This window comes from Paralichthys olivaceus, chromosome 7, assembly GCF_024713975.1.
Source record: "Paralichthys olivaceus isolate ysfri-2021 chromosome 7, ASM2471397v2, whole genome shotgun sequence".
NCBI lineage: Eukaryota > Metazoa > Chordata > Actinopteri > Pleuronectiformes > Paralichthyidae > Paralichthys > Paralichthys olivaceus.
Genome location: NC_091099.1, coordinates 25,366,582 through 25,389,267, shown reverse-complemented (window position 1 = coordinate 25,389,267; position 22,686 = coordinate 25,366,582). Strand labels below are relative to the sequence as shown.

The window sequence follows — 22,686 nt, the reverse complement described above, 5'->3', positions numbered from 1 at the left end:
AAGACAAAAGGATGATGACACTGTAGCATAACAATAGTTGGACCAGAGCAGGGCTGCTACAGCAGAGTACAACTGCAGGGTAGAAATGGAAAAAGGAAGAAAACAGAATGTGAGAGCTGAGTAGCAGGCTGGCAGACTATGATGAAATCCTCTCGTGGATTTACGAAAAGGAGCCGGGGAACCAAGCTCTGAATGTCAAACGCCTATCTGATCCAATCACTGAGGGGCTTCGGTTTGTGTCAAAAAGAGGAGAATATCCCTGCTAATTAGTTAAATAATCCCTGATCTGAATCACCATCCCATCACAAGCGCAGAACAAAGCATGTGTTGAGAATTTTGACGGGTGTGCTCTTCACGGTTCACTTATCAAACGGTGGTTTGATAAGCTCCCATCTGATTGTCCCTCCCGTGACAAATCCAAACATCCAGTGAATACTGAATTGTTAAGTAGCTAATTTGGTTATTGCTCATCAATCATATTACTGCTTATCATTTATTTATATGTATTAATGTTGCTGAACTGCCACAGCTATACATTACATTTACTTTTCTGGCAGTAATTAGTTCTATCACTGACTGGTTTATCATTTTCTTGCTGTCCAACAACAGCTTGGACAGTATATAAACTGACACTTGTGATAAATACATTACAGATTACAGAAAAATATTCTCTGCTCCTCCATTGGAAAAAAAATTGCTTTTCCAAATTTAAACAATGTCCCATTAGCTTATGCTGTAGAGTGGCTGTGCATTGCCCTGCCCCAACATCCAGTATCACTGTAAGCTGAAAACTCTGATACATAATTTTGTTCTAAATTTAAATCGCTGCTGCATGCCTCTGTCAGCCATTGCAGATCTAAATACTGATCTTGAGATATCACGTTCACCTGAACAATTTGTGAGGTCACAGTGACATTAACCTCTGACCTGTGATCACCAAAATTTAAGCAGGTCATTCTTGGCTGTCACGAGCACGGAGGCATAACAATTATTCAATTTAACAAAGAAGTGAACACAACGGTGACTTTAGTTTGAGCAGCACTTTCTCCTCAGTGTTTCTTCTCGCCTCATGTGACTTAGTCATAATTACTTCTGCCAACAGAGGTGAAATCGAATATTTGAGTCATTAGATACGTTCACCTCATTCCATATTTGATCTCATCATATATCACCATTTAAATATCTCAAAGTGAACCTTCAGTCAGGAGAAGCATCACAGTGCAGCAGCGACGATTTGCTGTGGTATCATAGACACTTCTCCAAACATCATAAATATCAGTAATGATAAAATAACTGAATATCATATTTTGTTTTGATAATACCACAAGAGTAAAACTAGTATTTTTTGGTGAGTGAATTTGTGCCTTCAGTGGCAAACCCAAGCCCCTTTACAGACAGTTATGATGAGAGGAGGGTGGAGATGTGCATTGGGATATAAAATGTTAGTAGACTGTGCCAGAAAGAAAGAAGCTAGGTGCATGAAATATCTGAAATATCTGAACTTGTCAACTACCTTGTGAAAGCAAAGCCACCTCCCAGGAATGTTATGATTTGTATTGTCCTATGTCTGTCAGCAGGTAATTCAACAATTACACAACCAATTTCCATGACATTTTGTAGAGGGGTAGAACATGACCCAAGGAAGAGCCTACTGCATTTTGAATCAGATCCAGATTAATGAGAAGATACAGGATTTCTTTTTCCAGTTCCTATACAAATGCAATATGTTGATCAGCCTTGGCAGACGTATGCGCTCAATGACCACCCTTCTTTTCCTACCTGTTTTAAACTGTTGTCAAAACATTCAAATGTCGGTGTTGTTCAGGCTGAATTTAAACAAACAGGCAGCTGAGAGGGTTGCAAACAATATGTTCTGTCAGGTTTTATTGACTGTGTTACCACTGAATGCATCTGTACCAGCAGCAAAAGAAAAAAGAATTCAATATGAGCTCATAGTGTTTTAACAGAGGACATAAGGACATGTTTGATTGCACATTCTGATTTTGAGGACAAGATGTATTTTCTCAAGGCCTCATGACTGGCCCAACAGACTGTTTTTATCTGAGAGAGAAGCTACAGCAGAGTTATATTTGTCTCTTGTCGCAACAAGGTTTAAGTGTCCTCTAAGTGTAAAAGGGAAACACTGATCATCATGTGTGGGCTCCTCTGTGCAGACATCCGCTATTTTCAGATTCAAGGACCCACTGTCTCTGTTCTATTCATCTTTTCTGGTGACAAACTAATACCTAAAAACTGCTCAAAAAAACAACAACATACATTCTGAAGTCTAAAAATATATATTTTTAAAAACATTGATGTCTAGATGTAGCACATTTGTGACTAAGTGCAAATCTTAATGTGGCAAAATTATCATAATTTCTTTTAAACACTTCTCTCCAATTTGTCTTTTACTTTGAGAGAAATTGTTAAAATGTCCTTGAGCAAAAATTCTAATTACATTCCTGAGAACTGTGATCAGGCTCATTGCAGCCAGCTGCACTTCAGAAGAGAAAAAGATGATGAAAGAAGAACATTTGTCCAGCAAACGTCTCTATGGAAGAGAACATCCACCATTTGTAAGAATGGATTTGGCATTAAAATGTAATACAAAGCACTGAGAAATGTAGTCAATATCGAAAATAAATCTATAAATAATGAACCTAACTTGTGCTTTTTTCTTGTAATGTGATCCATGCCTTCAGATTTCTAATTACAGTAGTACTAGTGTTTCCATTAGGAGCAGTCTCTCCATGCACAGCCATCCAAACAGCACCAGCAGTTTTTGGCATCAACAAGAGAAATCAAGAGGATTATGTGCTCCGCCTGCCAACACAGTATTTTGATCAGAGGCCAGGTGATATTAGGCAATCTACGATAATCCGACCATCTCCGTCTCCCCTTTAGTTCCTGTTCCCTTCCCGGGCCTCCAGTCTTACCAGGTTGTTATCAGTCTGGGATAATTGAGCCTTGTGGGACTGCTGCATTCCTTCCTCCTCAAAAGTTAGACGCAGATCAAACAAAGTTCAGAGCGAAGTTTTGAAACACATTGGAAATAAAAAGCTGATCTACAAGAGACCACAAACATATTGTCTTCCTTTAACCCTCACCCTGCACTTCAAAATAAAAGTTCAGACTTGTTCAGAGTTTAATATTATTAGACTTTTGAGCAGCTTTCAGTCATGCACCGAAGCCCAGATATCTTTCCAGGGCTCCAGAACTCTTTCCACAGGTAGCGCTGGTAAGCTTGTTTTATTCACTGCTACTGTTATCCATTGGAGCACAGGTATTAGTGTCTTACTTTGGACCTGATGTGTGCTCAATAATAACAGTCAAAAAAGCTGCTGTTATTTCCTGTGATGCTGTAAGTGCTTTGTACGATGATCTTCATCAGGGTAACCACATATTTTTGTGTTTGAAACAAATTGAGTTTACACTCGTAATGTTCCACTTACAGCAAATCAACAGTCTGACAATTAAAGAACAGCTCCAGCCTTTTCATGCAACAACTAAGCTATAGTGTTCTCCACGCATTCACATCTTAACCTGAGAACTTGCAACATGTTCACTCGCTGTTGCTACTAGAGAAGAAGAAGGTTTTTAAAGTTTAAAGTAGGTAGTAATAAAAAATAGGGTGAGAACTAAACATAACAAACACTTACAGTGTCTAAATATTCCCATCGGCAATAGCATCTCGTCCTCAGCTCCACTGATGTGCAGGGTGCCACAAGGTTCTATTCTTGGTCCCATCATATTTTGACTTTACATGCTCCCATTAGGAAACGTCATCAGCCATTTTAATGGGATATACTATCATTCCTATGCCAATGATACCCAATTTCACCTGTCTTTTAAGTCAGACAACGTCAGCCACGGGACTGTCCCAACAGAGTGCCGAACTGCCATTGCGGTATGGATGTCACTTAACTTCCTGCAGTTAAAATTTTATAAATCTGAAATAATAATCATCAGCCAGAAGGCAAACTCCTACCATGTCTTGGTCCCCTGGCAACCAATATTAAAACCACAGCTAAAAATCTACGTGTCCCATTCGATTCCCAACTGAATTTTAAAACACCGGTTAATGAAATCATTAAATCCTGCTACTTCCATCTAACAAATATTTCCAAAATTAAATCGGTTCTATTTCATCCTGACTTAGAAGCTAATATATGCATTTGTCTTTTCTGTATGGACTATTGCAATGTACTTAATACATGCCTTGGTCAAACCGTAGTAACTAGTTTCCTTAAATCACTGCTTAAAACAAATTTTTATAGTAAAGCATTTCTAACATGTGATTTGTAACTCTGGTACTACTGTGTTGTTTTAACTCCTTTATTCCTTTTTTATCTTACTCTTATTGCAACCACATTTTATGCAGTTACTTAAATAGGGCAGCTTTTGACTCTGCTGCCGATTAGAGGAGGTATTTAGTTTAGGTTAAAAAAAGGCACAGAGGTAATGATGTCTGATCCACATGGTTCTCATAGCACTACCATACAAGCCAGTAGCCAGTCAGATTTACCTTTAGCCTCAGTGTACCTTCAGGTTCAGCTTTTAATTTTATTTCGATTAAAAGGCTGAAACGCCTGATGAAGACAAGGTACAGCTGAAGATTATTGTAATTATTTTCATTATAACAACCATTCTGACAGAGCTGAAATATCAATCAAATGTATTTATCAATCAATCAAATTGTATTTGTATAGCCCATATTGACAAATCACAATTTGTCTCATAGGGCTTTAACAAGGTGTGACACCCTCTGTTCTTAACCCTCAACAAGAGTAAGGAGAAACTACCAAATAAAACCTTTTAACAGGGAAAAAAAGAATGAAAATCCTCAAAGAGAGCCACATGTGAGGGATCCCTCTCCCAGGACGAACAGAAGTATAATAGATGCTACGTGTACTGGAGAACATCAGAGAAATAGTAGAGAAATGACAACATTGGCTAGAGTGAAGAGTTTGAAGCATGATGGAAGGTAAATGAATTGAGGAATATATATGATGGTTACACAACTGTTCCTGGTCTCTCTCTCTCATGAAAGTAGCAGTGGACGAGCTGTCTGGAGCAGGAGCAGCTGTTTAGATGCACAAATACCCTGTTGCTGTTAGATCTACTAATTTTCCAACAAACTTAGGTCTCTGTAACCTTCCTTTTGAAAAATAAAAACATTTACTCCTTCACCTCAGTTAGGTCAGAATCACTGGTAAAGAAATAGATGATTACAGTTTCAACAAATTACATTGGAAGGAATCTCGTCTCTTCCTCCATAATCATTGCGTAACTCACCCTTTTAGCACAAAGTGTGTTTGTGGACACATTTATGAGAAGAGACGTGTTGAATTTGGGTGAAATGATGTCACACTGATAAGTGGGGCTGCTGCTGTTGTTCTGGTGGCAATAATTAAAATGTGCAATCACAACTAATTTGACTAAAATGTGAGAAAATGCTGAGAATGTCTTTCTTTTTCAATCTAAAACTCTTACCTGCTGACGCAATCAGGTGGAATGTTGATTGTGGGGATTCTTCGGTTCGCTGTGTAGATTGGCATGGACTCCTAATGGTGAAGTGAGACAGCCTGAGGAAATGATGCATTTAGTTTTTATAATTCAAAAGACTGTGATGCATTTTCACCCACACATCTCCTAATGAACGGCACGGCCAATAGAGAGTACGGAGGACTGCATGTTCAGCAGACTCCAGATCAGCTTCTCACAAACAGAGCACCCTCCAGTTCTTTCCCTACATCTGTGTTTAGACAGAAAAAACAGGCTCATTATCGACTGGATCTACAACACTGTTCTCTTCCATTCCAAATGCAGGCAAGCCCAGCAGAATATTTGTGCATTTTCAATTAAGTGTGTCCCAAATGCTGTTGTATGGAGTGACTTACAACCATATATGTACACTCTATTTTGGGTTTTTTCACTGGAAAAGTTGCACAAAACTATTTATCCTGAATTTGTATTTTTTCTTAATCAAACTTTCAGTGTAAATCATTGATTGCACATAAGCCTTTTTCGCAAGAGTGTATTAACTCGTATTTAACACATATAAACACAAATAAAACATTTAAATATTGATTGGATTTGGTTTGATGCTGTCTTTTTAAAATGTACCATTCAGCGATGTTTCCGTTTTGTAAGAGAGTTAGAAAATCTAAAATAAAACAAGTCTCCTTGTGTAAGTGTGATACAGATCAACCTGCAGCAAACTTCACACGGTTTGTGGAATGCAGCATCTGTTTATGGCAACAAAGCCACGCTTGGATTTCAGCTTGGATTTGCTGTTACCAACATGTTGTACGGAGCGTTCTGCTCGCTCTTAACACAAGATGCTAAATTGCAGGAGGGAGGCTACAGCCCTGATTAAAATAAAATTCTTCTGTGAGCAGATGGCCATGCAGACTTTTCTTGCTTGTTTCAAAGTAGGCAGTCCACCCACCTTCCATATTTTTCACATTTAATCACTTTACTTTGTCGGATGGAAAACTGAAAAGGGGACAGACGAGACAAATGAAAGCCGGAAAGAAAAAAGAAAACACTCTCCATTGTTATAGTGTTTATGTCAATGGGTTCTTTTCGACCATTTTTTCGATTTTTTTTTTAAATAACCAGGAGGAACAACAATAGTTGTAATTTTGCTGGTTTTACTCAGTCAGAACCTTTTACCTTAAGAAACCCTATGAACATGGTTTTTCTTAAAGCTGACTAACAGCCAGGTTGATTCGAACTCAGTCTACAACCCAGTCTCATTATGAATGTGTTTTTAGTTTTGAATAATATTCATAAAAAAAATATATAAATATAATATATTATATTTGAAAAGGAAATGTGATGTGTGTGTGGTCTGCGGTCACTGGCAGCATTTTTGTGCGCAAGAAACTGTTCACTTCTCATCTTGCTGCATGGATGTAGAGGATATATATAGGATCGATCCAAAACCAGTGCTCTCTGCTGAATAAATCTGTAAATCTGTAAATAACCCTTAATACATAGAGGTCATTTCATTATTTTGCATTTTGTTACCATGAGGACGGAGGGATCTGTGAAGCTAAGAACAAGTTGGTCATCCATAACTGGACTGAAAACAGAAACAGTGAATTACTGTATGTAATGTTTAGTGGTCACATTGGGACTCATACCTGATCCCATTTAATAAGCTCAGTACTGCTGCTAATAGCGATTGAGCATATCAGAACAGTTGTACGCAAAAATGATTTGTAGGATTTCAAGATGTAGAAAAAAAGACGGTGATGAATTTTAGAAGCACAAAAATATGTGAAGCCAGAATCTATGTTCACGATGCAGATCTTTCACCCAGAGAGATTTAAAGATCGTGGTGTGGCTTCTTTTGCCTGCAGTCGTCATATCTGTGTCAGCTGGAAAGAGCGAGAGCAGATTCTAAGGTGTGAAATCTGGACTATTTGGTCAAAATTAGTTTCCCTTTGAGAACTTGAGAGAAGCACTCTCTGAAGCCTTTACCTCCCTGTTCAGCCTTGTGTTCACACAGTGGTTTTGACATTGACAACGAGACAATGATTTTTAAGTCAACCTGACTCAAGCTGTTACATTTGTTAACTGGCTGCACTGCTTACCCCCCTGAATTGTTGATGCCTGTTTATCGATCCGGGAGCTTTTTCGCCCAGCTGCAACACTGAAACTTTAATATGAGGTCTTAAAAAAACGCTGCTTCAAGTATTGAAGAGTCACACAGGGAAAGAGAACATCATGTTGAAGCTATAAACACGGCCCTCTCTCTTTCCAAGAGGAACATGGATAAGGTCAATCCAGGTAAAAGCCATTTTCCTTGACCGACTCCCCCGGGTTAAATCTATACCAATCACAACAGAGGAGAAGCAGGTAAAGAGAAGCAGACGAATCAATGAGAAGGATTTTTTAAGCTGTGAGACAACAGAGAGGTGGAGAAAGGGGTTGAGATCAATACCAAGCAGATGGCCCTCATATTTTGTACATTTAATCAAGGCCTTTGTCTAGGGCAATATCATGGGCCAACAAAGATGAAAATACCGTCAGCAGTTGTCCTTTATGGAGAGTGATAGAGGTCCTTGCTGACGGTAAATCCAGTTGGCAATAAATGTCATTTCTAATTTTAAAGAGTCCATTAATTCTTGTCCAGAACTCCTGCCAGTAGTAGTTTTGAGGGGGTCATGAGGAGAACTAACATTAATAACAACTGCCATATTACTAGTGGATGTGTCAGCTGACAGTGTCCCGTTTGACAGTGTCCTCTCGGGAAAATAACATATGATGCCATTAGCTGCCATTATAGGTCAAACCCCACACAAACACATCGAGGCTGATGGGGAGCAACAGTAGATCACTCTAATCCAGGCAGGTTATTCCCACATCGCTGAGGGGAACGGGGATTTGTGTCACAAGCTGAGTCATGATAAAAGCTGTGATAGAGCTCAGCTGTCACTCAAAGAGGGCTGAGCCACACATCTCTCATCACCTGCCTCCTCACACTTCTGTTCACCCAGACCTGTGGGGCCCCCGGAGGGACGACCGGGGACACATCCAGCTCCCTGTCCATCCTGACGCACAGGAAAAACACGTTTTGCCTTGGCTTTATTGGCCAAAAAAAAATAAAAAATGGAAACAAACAAATAAAATGTGCATATGCAGCGTTAAATCCGACAAGCAGCCAGGGCTTACTTGTGCAGGATTATCTTTTCTCTCATGCAGATCGGGATCATTATCGCTGACGCTGGTACCCTCCTGGTCCCTCAAGCAGAGATTTGCCTCCTCTCCCTCTCATCCTCTTCCAACCCACAGCCCCTGCGAGCCGCCTGTCAATACACAGACAGTGAACGCTGCTCAGACTGCCAGCACAGCTTCCACACTCCACACGGTCTGCACTGTACATCCCGCCCGAGCGCACACCAGCCGTGCGCCGACAGCCCGAATGAGAGGGACGAAGTCTGCTGGAGCGCTGTCGGTTCGGTGAGGAGGAGAGGAGGTGAGCTGAGCAAGAGGCAAACTCCGCAGAAGTTGTTTGCTCCTCTTCACGGGGAGGCGAAGAGGAGCAGTGAAAACGACACCCAGAGGGGTGCAGGGTGAGCTTACCTGGCCACAGCGCAGACGCACGGGCAGATCTGTTGCTTCCTCCTGCTGCTCCTGCTGCTCCTGCTGCTCCCGCTGCTCCGCTCACCTAAATCACTTCCATGACTCACGCAGAGGGAAGATAACCGGCTCTCAGAGAAAGTGGAGTAACAGTCGCTGCAAAGGGAGGCAGGGAGGGAGCTGTCTCTGCAGAGCCGCTATCTCTCATCCTCCTTTCTCCTCCTCTGTCTCTTCCTCTGCTTTGATCTCTCTCTCTCTCTCTCTCTCTCTCTCTCTCTCTCTCTCTCTCTCTCTCCAGTGTTGCCTCCCCTCTCCCTCTCTCTCCGTCTCCGCTACCCCCTCATTCTCCGCCACAAGGTGTCACAAACAGTGTATCTGCACCCACTGCCTCTTAATTTGAATTGTCTGCCTTAAAGTGGCAGATGCACAACGCAGCAGTGTTTAAAGGTGTTTAGCTGCAGAGCACAACACAACAGCGTCTTCATGCACTTTCAAGGTCCCTTTTTTTCTGAAGGATCTCGGTCCACAGTGGGAAGACAAAATTATTAGCTTTTATCGCCAAGTAAGTTTTGTACACATACATTGGAATTTGTTTTGGTGTTGTTGGTGCATGTCAGACATCTCTAAATATCAGATAAGAAAAGTATAAAAATGTAACAATATCAATTTAAATTTAAACATATATACACAGTATGTTTTAATGGTAAAAAAAATAGGAAGAGCATTACAGCTGAGTAGTACAATGTGCAAGTGTTCAAAGTATGCAGAGTATTTCCCATATGCAGGTATATAGCTGAGCGTTAATGTAACACATAAAGTTGTGAATGCAGTTGTATATGTATTGTTATCTCTGTTGTCAGACCCCTGAATCAGAACATGAGGTAATTTCTTCTTGATTTTTTTAAGTTTCACCAAACTAAGTCAGTGTCATATCTGTGACCAGTGCATGAGCATGGAAGAATCTAGCAGCAACTGCAGAGAAATTTTCTAGTCAATCATTTTTGAAATGCAATGCTAAGAAACACTCACATAATTACTTCTCATGTTTACAGTTGAATAAAAAACCATGAATGAGTTTGACGAGAGATTGTCCAAAAGTGTAAGAGAACGGTTATTAATTAATTAATCATGATGTTTCCACCCATTTTTATAGGATCAAATAAAAAAAACTAATAGGGAAAATGAGCACTTAAACACATCAGTGTAATAAGAAGAAGCATGACAGAAACCATTAATAAGAAAAATGAAATGTGTACTTTAACTTTTCAGTTTCCATGTCCCATCCATTAACATGGAGAAGGTGGGGGTCAATAACCTATACTGAAGCCAGCCACCAGGTGGCGATCAACATGCTTTGGTTTCACTTTTGAAGGGCAGTCTTGTCATCTATCTGTATACAGTGTAAATGCTACTGTCTGCTGATAATCAGGTTTAATTATACATATATCTCATTTTATGTATATATCCAAAAGTCTTGAAACTTTATGTGATGGAGCAAACAACATACATGAAAAGCCCCCCCCCTCCCACACAAAACCTAAATTCATAACGAGCTGGAGTCCTATCATACAGTGGGGGTAGTTAATATTTTACTTCTTCTCCTCAGCCACTTTTATTAAAAAACCCTTCCATGAAGACAGCAAATGTAAAAGTATACTGCACTGTGTAAGAAATCAAAATAACAACACAGCACCAAGCTGCTCTCACTAAGAAGATCTAAGGATTGTGAATTTTGAGTGGATCCAGCCTTTAATGATCAGTTCAAACTGGGTCTGTGCCGAAAGAGGGCCAGGAGTCAAGTTGCAAATTTGCAATTATAATTAGCCTTCAGGCTCCTTAAAATGTAGATTACATATATTCTCCATGCTGCCATGTCCTCGTGCGATATTCACTCTAATTTGGCATGAAAAAACCGATTAATGGCAGAACCAGAGACGCTCGTGCTGAAGGCGTGAAGTGCTCTCGGTGTTGTCATGTTTGGGTATCTGAAACTGTGCTGCAGCTGTTTTAAAATGTAAGAGTCCTAAATCATTCAGATCACACCATGTAACACCACAAGCCTTACACTGAGTCCCTGCTGCTACAATACTCCTGCAAGCATTAGCCCAATTCAAGTGCAGCAGCTTTGATATGAGGAGGAAATTAAAGAGGAGTGGTGGAAATTCTGTCCTGCTCTCACTGGAAACTAGAGAGTCTGCTGTGACCAAGAGTCATTTTATTGTCTTGTTACATTTGATATGATTCTATGTCTGCTGTCTGTTTATTGGCCTCAGCTTCAAACTTAACTTGTTTGAAACATTTTGGTTAGATTTCCCCTCTCGGGATCCACAACTAGATCTGAGCGCAGCACCATTAATGTTAATGTTCTAATTCTAAAACCATAAGATTGATCAATACACTTAAGGGTTATTGGTTCTCTGTTGCCTGTGTGTTCTAGTTAGAATATTTAATCTAAGTTTCAAGAATGATGGAAAATTGATGATTTTCATACATGAAATGAGCTGGAACCAGTGAATATAATTAATCAGTGAGCAGGTATGGCTTGAATAAATTATAAGGTGGACTGTAAAGAGAATACAGTCTGTATTTAATGGGCTAACATGTGATAAACTACCTTTATGACACTCTAAAATATTATTGCAGTTTTTAATTGTGGTCTGAAGAGGCTACAAAGGGACAATACACCAACTGAGTTATTATGTTTTAGGAATTGAAGAGTGAAATCCAGAATTTAATTTTTACCAATGCTACAGAAATGACTCTCAATGGTAATATCAGTCAGTCAATTCCACCATTTTGGTTTTCTGGTAAGTGTGGTACAGATAGTCACGGTCCCCACAAGATGATTCCTAATGAAATTGGTGATCTCCTGTCTTTCCCTCTAGCGCCACCTTGATGTGGCGCTAGAGGCATGTCATTCTAGTTTGTTGCTCTGGATGTTTTTTTAAACGAAATCTCTAAATTATTTATCCATAGCAATGAAAATTTGGTTTGCACATTTCATTTCTCCAGTGGATCAATCCAAACAACCTTTGCGTTTCATTCACATTTCTACTCACATCATTACTGGGTCATTATTTCAGTACTTTGGTTTATGACCTGATAAAATTCCCATCAGCTTCAGCTGGACTTTCTGTTTGGTGCTAATTGGCAAATGTTAACAAGCCGGAGCGACTTCATTAAAGCCAAAAGTTCCCTGGCGGCTCCTCTGAGAAGCAACCTGGAACCTCTGGCAGCCATAATGATGAGCTGCAGTCAGCTGATACAACAAGGGAATGTAATTATACATCAGGAGCATGGTGTGTACTTTAGATATTCATGTGTAGACAAGTAAAGAATGAATGAGTGAATAAATCAATAGAAAATTGATGAGACAATGCAAAGTCCTGCTGAAAGACATCCACGGGTTACTGGTCTCCTGACATTGTGCTGCATGACCTTCTTCTCTCTGAAATATGAATATGGATTTTCCTGCCTGAAAAATCTGAATTAGTCTTAATTAATTGTTTCCAAAGTTCAAGTAGCGCTGTGAGGTTGATGACAGATGACACTTAAGAATATTGCAGACACAGGAGGGTGAAAACAAGGAAAGAGATTGAATTCTGCCAAACTAAGTTAGACCTATGATGACAACTTGGTGCAGGGTAAGCTTTGCGGCCAGATAGAGAAGAAGTAACAGCCACGGTTAGTAACACATGAGTCTAATCTCAAGTTTTGAACATCTTTTCTGTTGACCTTGTTCCCATTGTGCACTCTTTCTTTCATATATAATCAATGATGAAAAGGAACTCATTATATTGATTTAAGCTCTGTACTTAAGAACAGTTCTGAGGTGCTTTTAAAAACCTCCGCTAAGGACCCTGACTGTTTGTTTGTTTGTGATCAAGATCACGCAAAAACGGTTTACATGAGATTTAGTAGAAAGGATTTGATGAGATTCAGGGAAGAACCCATTAAATGTTGGTGCAGATTGTGGCATGTCATTCTAGTTTGTTGCTCTGGATGTTTGTTAATTAGTTAGCAGGATTGTGCAACAACTGACCTCATTTCCATAATATTTGCTGGGGCATAATGCAAGAAAGAACACATTAAGTTTTGGTGTAGATCCAGATCCACATATTTTCTTCAACATTGCGAGATAGGGTGCGTTTCAATATTTTTCGTTGATTTCTCTGAGAATAATTGATGTAGCTTGATGAGAAAAACATGCATGTTAAGGGGGCTGATATTTATGAGTGTGTGAAATTTGGTGCAGATACAAATTCAAATCTGGATCTAGTGAATTTAAATGGGGTTTTCATAAGGGGGCTGTTGGGCCTCGGTGCAGGAATGCATTCAGTGTGCCTTTCTAGTTTAGCTTAGTATTTCCATTGTATGTGTGGCAGAATAGTGTTTTGTGCTGTTGATTACTCGGCTTTATCAGCCAATCACCAGTACAGGGACACTATACTTGTAGCTGTCCCCTGACACTGTTGGTGTGTTCACCTTTCCTTTGCCTTGTGATTACTTACCAGACTGTTTATGGTGCTTTGTTGTCGGTAACAGTATGGCTGCAGACCGCAAGCCCCCTCTCCTCCTCCCTCCCCTCTGAGCTAAGGGACGCTGCAGAGTAATTGGTATGTAGCCCGCTGTAGTACCACTTTTACTGTGTTTCCACTATTGCATTTAATTTAAGGTTCACTCATGATCCTAGGGACTGTGAGCGTGGGTTGGAGTTTGACCGCTTCACTGGAAAACTGTGTCGGCTCTTCATCACACGCTGCAGGAGCGCTGCTGTTTTGCTTTACCTCGCTGTTTTGCTTAGTTTTGCTTACTTACTTTGCTTTACTCTGCCTTGGCTCGTTTAAAGTGTCACGTCAGCATGTGTTTGTTAAGTGTGAGCCTTTTTAAAGGTTCAGTGTGTAGAATTTAGTGACATCTAGAGGTGAAGTTGCAGCTGAATACTCCTCATCTCACCCTCCCCTTCCCAACATGGCTACCTCCACAGAGAGGACCCCCCTCCATGTAGATAACAAGTATTTAAATATAAAGGTCCATTCTATGGTAAAGAAAACTACAATTCATATTAATTTAGATGAAACACACCAGTAAAAACATCACAAGGATTATTTTATTTTCAATTACTGCCAAAAATCCCTTTCACCTAAATCTTCCACACTGAACCTTTAACAGCATACATGTGAGTGGGGTTTGTCGCCTTCTTTTTCTGTGTTACTCACGTGCCACTGCTCTGGTGTGAGGCGTTTATTTCTTTAATTCATTTATTTTGATTAGGATTGCAACATGGCCACCTAATCTATGTGGGTCTCTATTATTTCCTGTCTATTTTGGTTTATATTCTTTTATTTGCACACACATTATGACTTCGTTATTTAGGTTTGTTTTTTTTGTTTTGTTTAATGTGTGGTTGTGGTTGTTGTATATTAGGTTCTGTTTTATTTTACATGATATAAATTAATATTGTTTTGGACTGTTTCTTTACTTTTGTTTGTTGATGAAATTATAGAGGAGCCCTACTGGCTTGTGTATCCTTTATATGTAGCAGGAGTTGAAAGCTGAAGGTGGTGGAGGTGTCTCCTCCCTGTGTGCTGTGCCAAACAACCCTCGTCTGGTTTTTCACAATTGTGTGTGTGTATGTGTGTGAGGGGTGACTCTCCCTGGGATACCTCTCTTCCCCAGTAGCCTCAGCCCTGGATCATTCCCCCCTTCCTATAAGTGGTGTGTGTCCACTCTTTTAATAGTTTAAATTGTGTCATTGTTAATATAGCATTATTTTGGATGTAACCACGTCTCCTGCTTCTTAATATACTGAACCTGGATGCCTAATGGTTATTAGTATTGGTCTGAGGTAATGAATATTCCCTGGGTTAATATCCTGTTGGATTTTTCTTGATTACACTATGCTCATCCCTACATAGCCACATATGCTACAACCTTCTAATACAGAACCAGGTCCCAGACGATTTGACTTGTGACCCTCTACCTAACATAGTGTGTGTTTAGGGCCCCATGTCACCGTTAAGATGTCTAAGAGAATAAAACTCAAATATTTCATGAAATCAATGGTTGGAAAATGTTTCTAAAAATGTGCAACAGTGTTATTTAGCATTAAGTATTTAAAAATGGCTCAACCTTAACCAGCTACAAAGATAAAAAGCCGGTTTCATGTTGTTGCATCAGTATTAACAATGTGCTAATTTCATATAGTCATGTATTAGTTACAGGATCCAATTTTTTCTCCAGGATGAGAGAGGATACTGTACTTTTCATATATTTGAGATAGATTTAAGAGATGATATTTTCATCACTTATATGATTTTGAATTGTAATTGAGGATTTCTACACTGCGTTATGGGTTGTGAGTAAAGGAGCTGAGTATTTCATCTACCTTTTCTATGAAGAAAATAAAAATTAATTCAAAACCCAAACCAATGAATGATTAATATGAGACCTGCAATGAGAGTGCTGATTGTGCAAGGTAAAAAAGTCAATACTTCACCTCATCTCCTCCATACATCATGAGATTTCCAATCACAGGGAGAACATAGTGGATCATAGCAGCAGCACGGAGATTTTTCTCCTCATCTCCGCCGGGCTGGCAGCGCTTTACATCAACACCACGACCTCAGCTCAATCCATTAGCCTGTCAGAAACTTTGAATTGGAATTGATTCACCTTGCAGTTATTATTCATCTGTCTTCATTATTTATTGTTCCGACAAATTTGTTGTTGCTTTTGTCTTTGGTGTGAAGTTGGTTTTTGGGGTGCAGAATTTGAAGTTGAGATGAAGGCGTGAATGGCTCCTGAAATAATGAATAAAGATCTATCTAGAACAACAGCTGGACCAAAGTCAGGCATTTAAAATGCATTTACGTCAGCGGTGAAATGTGTCTGGTTTTCATCTCCTCGCAAAATACACTTTGTACTAGATGTTTTTTGATTTTTAGTTATTGTACCAGCAAAGTTTTAAAGGCAACATGTGTTTGAGGTATAATTTCATGAAGGAGACTCAAGGTTATTTATGTGAGTCATAGGAAAAACTATATAATACTGATTATAAAGAAAAGAAGTCCAGCAGCTATATGTTCACAATGATGGATTTTGAATGCACGGCAGCATGTATGGCAGTATATACCTACCTACTGAATGGAGCACAGTGAGCTTTTAAATCTCATGTAAATGGCCGGCATGAGTAAACAAGAGGTGTCATGAAGGTGAAGCTGCTGACACTGACAGCAGCACAGCGGAGGAGGAGGAAGAGTGAATAATCAGGTGTCCACAGACAAGCCACTGCAGGTATCTAACAGAACAGACTAACCTACAGTCCCTGACTGACTGAATGAATGGATGGATAAATTAATGCATGAAAGAACATGTGAATCATCCACGAGGTGCTCTGGCATCCAGGAACCATAAAGGGAGGTTAATTTAAATGCTGGCGCTTCGGCACTTTGCCTTCTCTTTCCAATCCAAGTGCAGAGGCTGTACTGACAGCCTGAAATCTTGACAACTGTTACAAAGGCTATATTTTTAGATCCACTTTAAAACGTCTATGCAGTCACAGCAGAATGTGAAGTACCAAAAAAGTCCCTTAAACACTGTTGGGAGTCTGTGAAAAATAAAGAATAAGCCAACTTTTGGGAGGTAAGCGAACATGAGCAATGCTCAGGTTGTAAGAACAAATCAAAGCAGGCCCATAAAAAGTCAAGAAACGCTCTCTCCTCTTTCTTTTTCATGTTTCACACTCTAGAATACACAGATTTGATACTACCATAAACCACCCACTGTTGATATGTGGGACCAAGAAGACATTTAACAGGCTTAATTTATATTATCAATACATGTTAAAAATAGTACAGTGTTACAGTGGGTTACTAACAGGGATTTGCACGTCTGGAAGGATGTGAGAAATTTAAACCTGTTTCAAGGTTCTTGAATATTTCTACGTGTTAATATTAAAGCAAAGGTTAAAGACCTTACTTTGTATTTACGCCTCTTTTTTTTTTGTCTAAAGTGCAATTTGTATGTTTCAAGGTCCAGTGTGTAAGAATTAGGTGAAAGGGAACTATGGGCAGAAATTGAATGTAGAATAATCCTCATGAGGTTTTCACTAGTTCACTTCATCTAAATTGTATGAATTGTAGTTTTCTTTACTCTGGAATGGGCCCTTTATATTTAAATACTTTATATTTACTCTCTACGGAGGCTGCCATGTTTTTTACATTAGTCCAGACTGGACAAACTAAACACCTTTTGAGTTTTTATGACAATTAAAGACTACCACAGGTTCTTTTTCGTGTTTGAGAGAGGAGGGTGAGGTGAGGGGTGTTCAGCTGCAACATGCAATTTCAACACTAGATATCACAAAATTCTACACACTGTACCTTTAAATAAAATGCCTTAGTAGAGCTCATACCTCCGCAAAGGCCCAGCAGTCTCCTTAAATTTAATTAAGCAACATACAACTGCACACACTTACAGATAACATCAAGATCTATGATTCATTCTCAGAGAAATCAATGAAAATGTTGAAAAATGCCTTGAATGTAAAAGAAAGTGGGCAAATTGCTGGACACGCACCAAAATTGAATGGGTTCTTCCCTCACCCATATCACATCCTTTGACCAAGTTCTGTTGTTTTTGTGTAACCTTGTTTACCATTAACAAAACCAACCATCCATCCCTGACCACCAGGGTTTTTGGTAATCCATCCTGTAGACTTTGCATAATCCCACGACTTAAACATATAAAGTTGAAAACATAACCTCCTTGGCAGAGATAATCATACATCACTCAAGTTACTTTTGATGCCTGAGCAGCAGGTTTGAGATAATGATATTTTATGAGTTGGATGCAGCCATAAGATTTTAAACATGATTTACTTGCCAGCTGACAAAGCTGTTACTTTGTGTATTTGACAGTTGCTTTTATATACAAATATATAATACGTAATGCCAGATCAGCATGGACGGAAATATCGGATAGCTACATTTTGATTAAAAGGTCAAATAGAGACTTTCAAGTTCCCACTTCAGTGGTATTTTTATCACAGATGATGAATAACAGTTCATTCATTTACATTGTTCCACTCTCCAAACTGCCAATTAGAGTTTTTTCTACCTGCCAGCACCATAATTACATGCTTGAAAGGCGTGAAGGGTGGCCATCAATGTCAGCCTCGCCAGTATAAAAGGGGAAATCAGAATGTAATGCTTAACAGAAATTCTGTCATCCAATCAGCTGTCAGAGGCTTCGCCTCTGCTCCATCCCCACAGACGGGAGGTCTGAATATTTCATGACCTATAATTTGAGGGGCTGCTGGAGTTCCCAGTGTGACTAAATATTCAGTGAACTGCTATACTCACATTTTAACCCAGTGGAACCAGATGAAAGGTGGCAGCGTGGGCGTGACGTGACACTCTCCTCCTCACCTGAAGGACTGGACAGAAATCCCTCTCTGCTCAACCCTGGCTCAATTTTTTCGGAAGTGAAATAAATTATTCAGTGATGAATTTGACACATCACTGAAAAAAGATACTTAACAGTCGCGGCCAACATCACACCAGAGTCTCTGGACCTTCAGGGTTGGGACCCTGAGGATGATATGCAGAAGAGAGATCATCAGTTTTTGTTTCGGATCATCAATGAATTGTAATACAGAAATAGGAGGCATCACTTTCAGCCTCTCAAACATCAGGATCAAGATTTACTCTTCATGTAAATTGATTTTCAGAGTTTGGAAATTGTTGTTTGGGGGTGAACATTGTAGTGGGGATTAGACAGGAAACAAGACAACAACAACATTCAGCACACAAGCCGAATATGAACCGGGAAGATGTGACCACAGGGCACCCAGAGTGATAATAGTGATGAGGTAAGTCATTTCACTGCCCTAAATCATGTTTGTTAGCTATAAACCCAAACTAATGAAGATAGATTCAGTATAATCCATTAGGAAAATCAGCCACACAATCCAAACAAACTACAACAGAGTTGACGATTAGATAGACGATCATCTCAAGATAAATGGAATCTGTAAACGAACGTACCTTTTTCTTCGAGCCATACTTTGTTATTTTTCTATTTTACTAAAGTTAGTCTGTCATTTGACCGGCCCCTGTGATGTGTGAAGTCCAGAGGAGTGATAGTAAACCTGACACCTCCATTGTCCAAGGCAGCAGCTGATTTAGTTTCCATTAACAATTCATAGAAACTAGCCTGTCTATTATGATGTTGTATTTATTTAGATTTTCTCCTTCTCACTCTCAGGGCCATCTACTGGCCATATGCTATATAACTCATTTGTTATGTGATATGTGAAAAAGTAGCAGATAATATAAGATTTTTCTTCTGCTGCTCCTCTTTCGTTTATGGAATCTATGTTTGTGTATTTTTTGTTCTGTCTTGTAAATTGCTTTTAATTACACTGAAATGAACAAAATAAACTAAACTAAACACTAAGCCCAGACCTGAATCTAACACCTGAACCATTTCAACCTCTGCTCTTACCACATGAATTGATAACAAAGCCAGCTACTGATATAACCACCACAGCTAACAGACAGGCTTCTTTCTAATGTTCTTCTGCGGCAGTGTCTGTCACTGTGTAACGCTGAACAGGAAATCGGAAACAGACTTCAGTGCTGCATTATAGCATTAAAGATGCTGCAGCTCCACAACATAGCGCAGACACATTCCAGCTGTGCTTGACTCTAAAGTGCAATGACCTTAAATACATTTTTAAAATGGAGTGTTTGTCTCCATAACATCGGCTTCCTCTTTGTTGAGTGAGTCATTTCTCTCTCGTAAAATAAAGAGATGACAAACTTAAACCGGCTGCTGATGATTTTAAGCCCACTGCACACACTCATTTTGCTTTCATGCATCATTGTGTATTATAGATTATTCCATTTGTAGCATAGTTTGTTTAAACCCTTTTTACTGCAAAAGACATTTATTTGAGATTATTGACTCTTCTCTGCGGCATGCCAGGCATTTAAATCTGCCCTCCTACATTACACCAGGAAGTGGTTTCCATTTATTTTAGGATACTGCTGAAATCAACAATCAAGATCAACATTATTGCACTAATAGCATTGTATTTGCTGGTGTTAATGGTTCCACACTATTTGGAAATGTAAAGGCACCAGTGATTGTATGGAAGGTAGGTTTCAAACAGTTTGAAATGCATGAAGGGTTCTTCAATTTTACTAAATGATTTTCACAAGAAAAGAGATATAAAAGACCATCCAGATGTTACAGAGGAGGTCGGCCTCTTGTGACGCTACCAACACACTGTATTTTTATTTCCACCAACAGACAGTAACAAAAACACGTATGATCTTAGTAATTCACTAAATCTGATTTTCACCCTATTATAATCAAAGTTCTTAGAATCATGAATCAAGTTGAAATTAATGCAATTACATTAACTTGACTATAAAAAATGTATTTAATATGTCTTTCTATCAGATTTTACATGTAGAGGGGTCTGGTGTGAAAATAAATCATAGAGTGAACTCTGATTGTCTTTTCCTTTATTCAATTTAAGAACAGGAGAACAAGTCCAACATTGGTTAAAGCAAGAAACTAGCTGATCAATTCTCATTTTTTACTTTTCTCTGTACTTGTTTTATTGTCTATACCAAAAAATGCACTTTTCTACTTTAACACTGAGAATAAATCTCTCATGGTCCCTCAAAGATGGACAGACTAACGGACTCTGGTCCACTCTGGTAGAAACCACATGACTGTCGAGTGATGTTTGATCCTTCACCGACACTGGACAGTTCTCCAACAGGAAACCAGAGGCTGCAGATAACGTGCATGGTGCTGGATTTTTTAAAATCAAGTTGAGTATTCGTCCACATTTACAGCCAAACACAGAGGACATGTCCCCCAGGACAACATGTTCACCGAGTTCTGTCCTGAGCAAACATTGAGGGCCTCTCACTGCCTTTTCACCAACCCATCCACCCACAACAAAGCTTTAGAACAAAGCATTTGGCTCAGCCTCTTATCTGCTAATCAATGTGGAGAGACCACTCAACATAATTGACATTGGATGAGATGATGTTTTTCTTTGTGCTTCGAGCACTCACATATACACAGAGCAGGAGCACCCAGGTAAGTGGAGGCTGAGCACGAGGAGGACGGTGTACAGGACAAGTAATCATTTGCATATGAATAATAGCAAATACTAAATCCTGCTGCTCATTATTGTTTGAAGTGAAGCAGTGCACATGTTCCCTTTCCAACACAAACATGATGAACAGTGTGGTGCTCACTGCCTTTTTTGAAGATGCATCACCATTACATTACACTAACATATGCTAATTTGCTATTTTAGACTAACACTCTTTTAAACACATTAGCCCATTTTGCACCTGCCTACATATAACACATACACATATATATGAAATTATATAATAACATTATTGACACTATTGTGTATTATTCACAGTTGGTTAAGCGAGTTTTCTACTTTACTGGCACTGAGGATGATAAATATTTAATGTACGTTACATTTAAAGCACCATTAAGATGAGCAAGACCTTGTAGTTTTCGCTGGGAGAGAGTTAAACTGCCAGCGGCTTGTTTGACTCATCTGAGCAAGTCAAGCAGAACTGAGCAGTGACGGATGGACGAGGCTCCTGCCTCACCGGGTTCCCTTCCTCTATGAATAATGGATGAAATATTTAGCCTTGATAAAAATGGTCATTCGGAAAAGACCTTTCAGCTCACACAGCCAGGTGCTGTCTTTTTAAACCACATTCCAGTGGCCTCAGTGTGACTTAACCTCACAGAGTCTCCTGATGGTGAGTGCATTTACTAACTCTGCCCCCTCAACCTGAGAGGAAAAGCTGGGCGTTCAAAACACAGTTGACAGAGGTAGAGGATTATAAAATTAGGAATCTATTCAATTGCAATGGAAGCACAGCACACCTTCGCAAACACAATCAACTCCCATCATGCACTGTAGCACTTCTGCACTTCTCTCTGTCTCTCTGCCCCCCCCCCCCCCCCACATTCATTTATTTATTTGAATACATGTCAATAATTTTGCTTCTTTTTCTCCCATAGTGCCTCTCTCTCTTTCTCTCTCTCATTGCAGATATCTCTGACTCCAGAACTGAAGGACAACAATTATTATTAACAACAATACTTCAGTAATTCATTATTATATGAATTATGACCGTTATCAATAATAATCCATAACTTCTTCACACTGTTCAGACAGAAGATTGTAGAAGATGAAAGGAGACTGTAACCTTCTTCAAATTAACGAAATGAACACAAATATTTTGATTATATCACATTTTCATTCGGACAGGTGCTCTTTTAATAACACCTACACTTCTGCGTGGTTTCATGGCACCCAGCTGGAGAATAAAAAGCAGTTTGTCTGAAAAAATGTCAGAAATCTGCATAAATCACAATATTCTGTCAATATTTTCTAGATATTTGCTTCCATGAAATATGGATGTAATTCTAATCTGAAATCACTTTTACTAATGCTATAATCAGAGGGACTGAGTTTGATTTTTGTAATTTTTCAAAGTAGTTTATCCAACTGTTTTTCCAAAATTCCAC

At 39.3% G+C, this 22,686-nt stretch overlaps 1 protein-coding gene across 2 annotated transcripts in view; it reads right to left on the bottom strand.

Annotated features, from left to right (window-relative positions):
- LOC109623979 (alpha-1,3-mannosyl-glycoprotein 4-beta-N-acetylglucosaminyltransferase C-like) overlaps positions 1-9,389 on the bottom strand; it is a 38,198-nt gene extending 28,809 nt beyond the window's left edge. Inside the window, exons 1-2 of one of the 2 annotated variants that reach the window (XM_020078454.2) lie at positions 9,097-9,389; positions 5,494-5,585 (exon numbers count right to left, since the gene is read on the bottom strand). The gene's annotated coding sequence lies outside the window, so the exon portion shown is untranslated. The remainder of the gene's footprint in view (positions 1-5,493; positions 5,586-9,096) is intronic. The other variant, XM_020078455.2, reaches the window with a different exon arrangement.
- Positions 9,390-22,686: the final 13,297 nt, after the last annotated feature.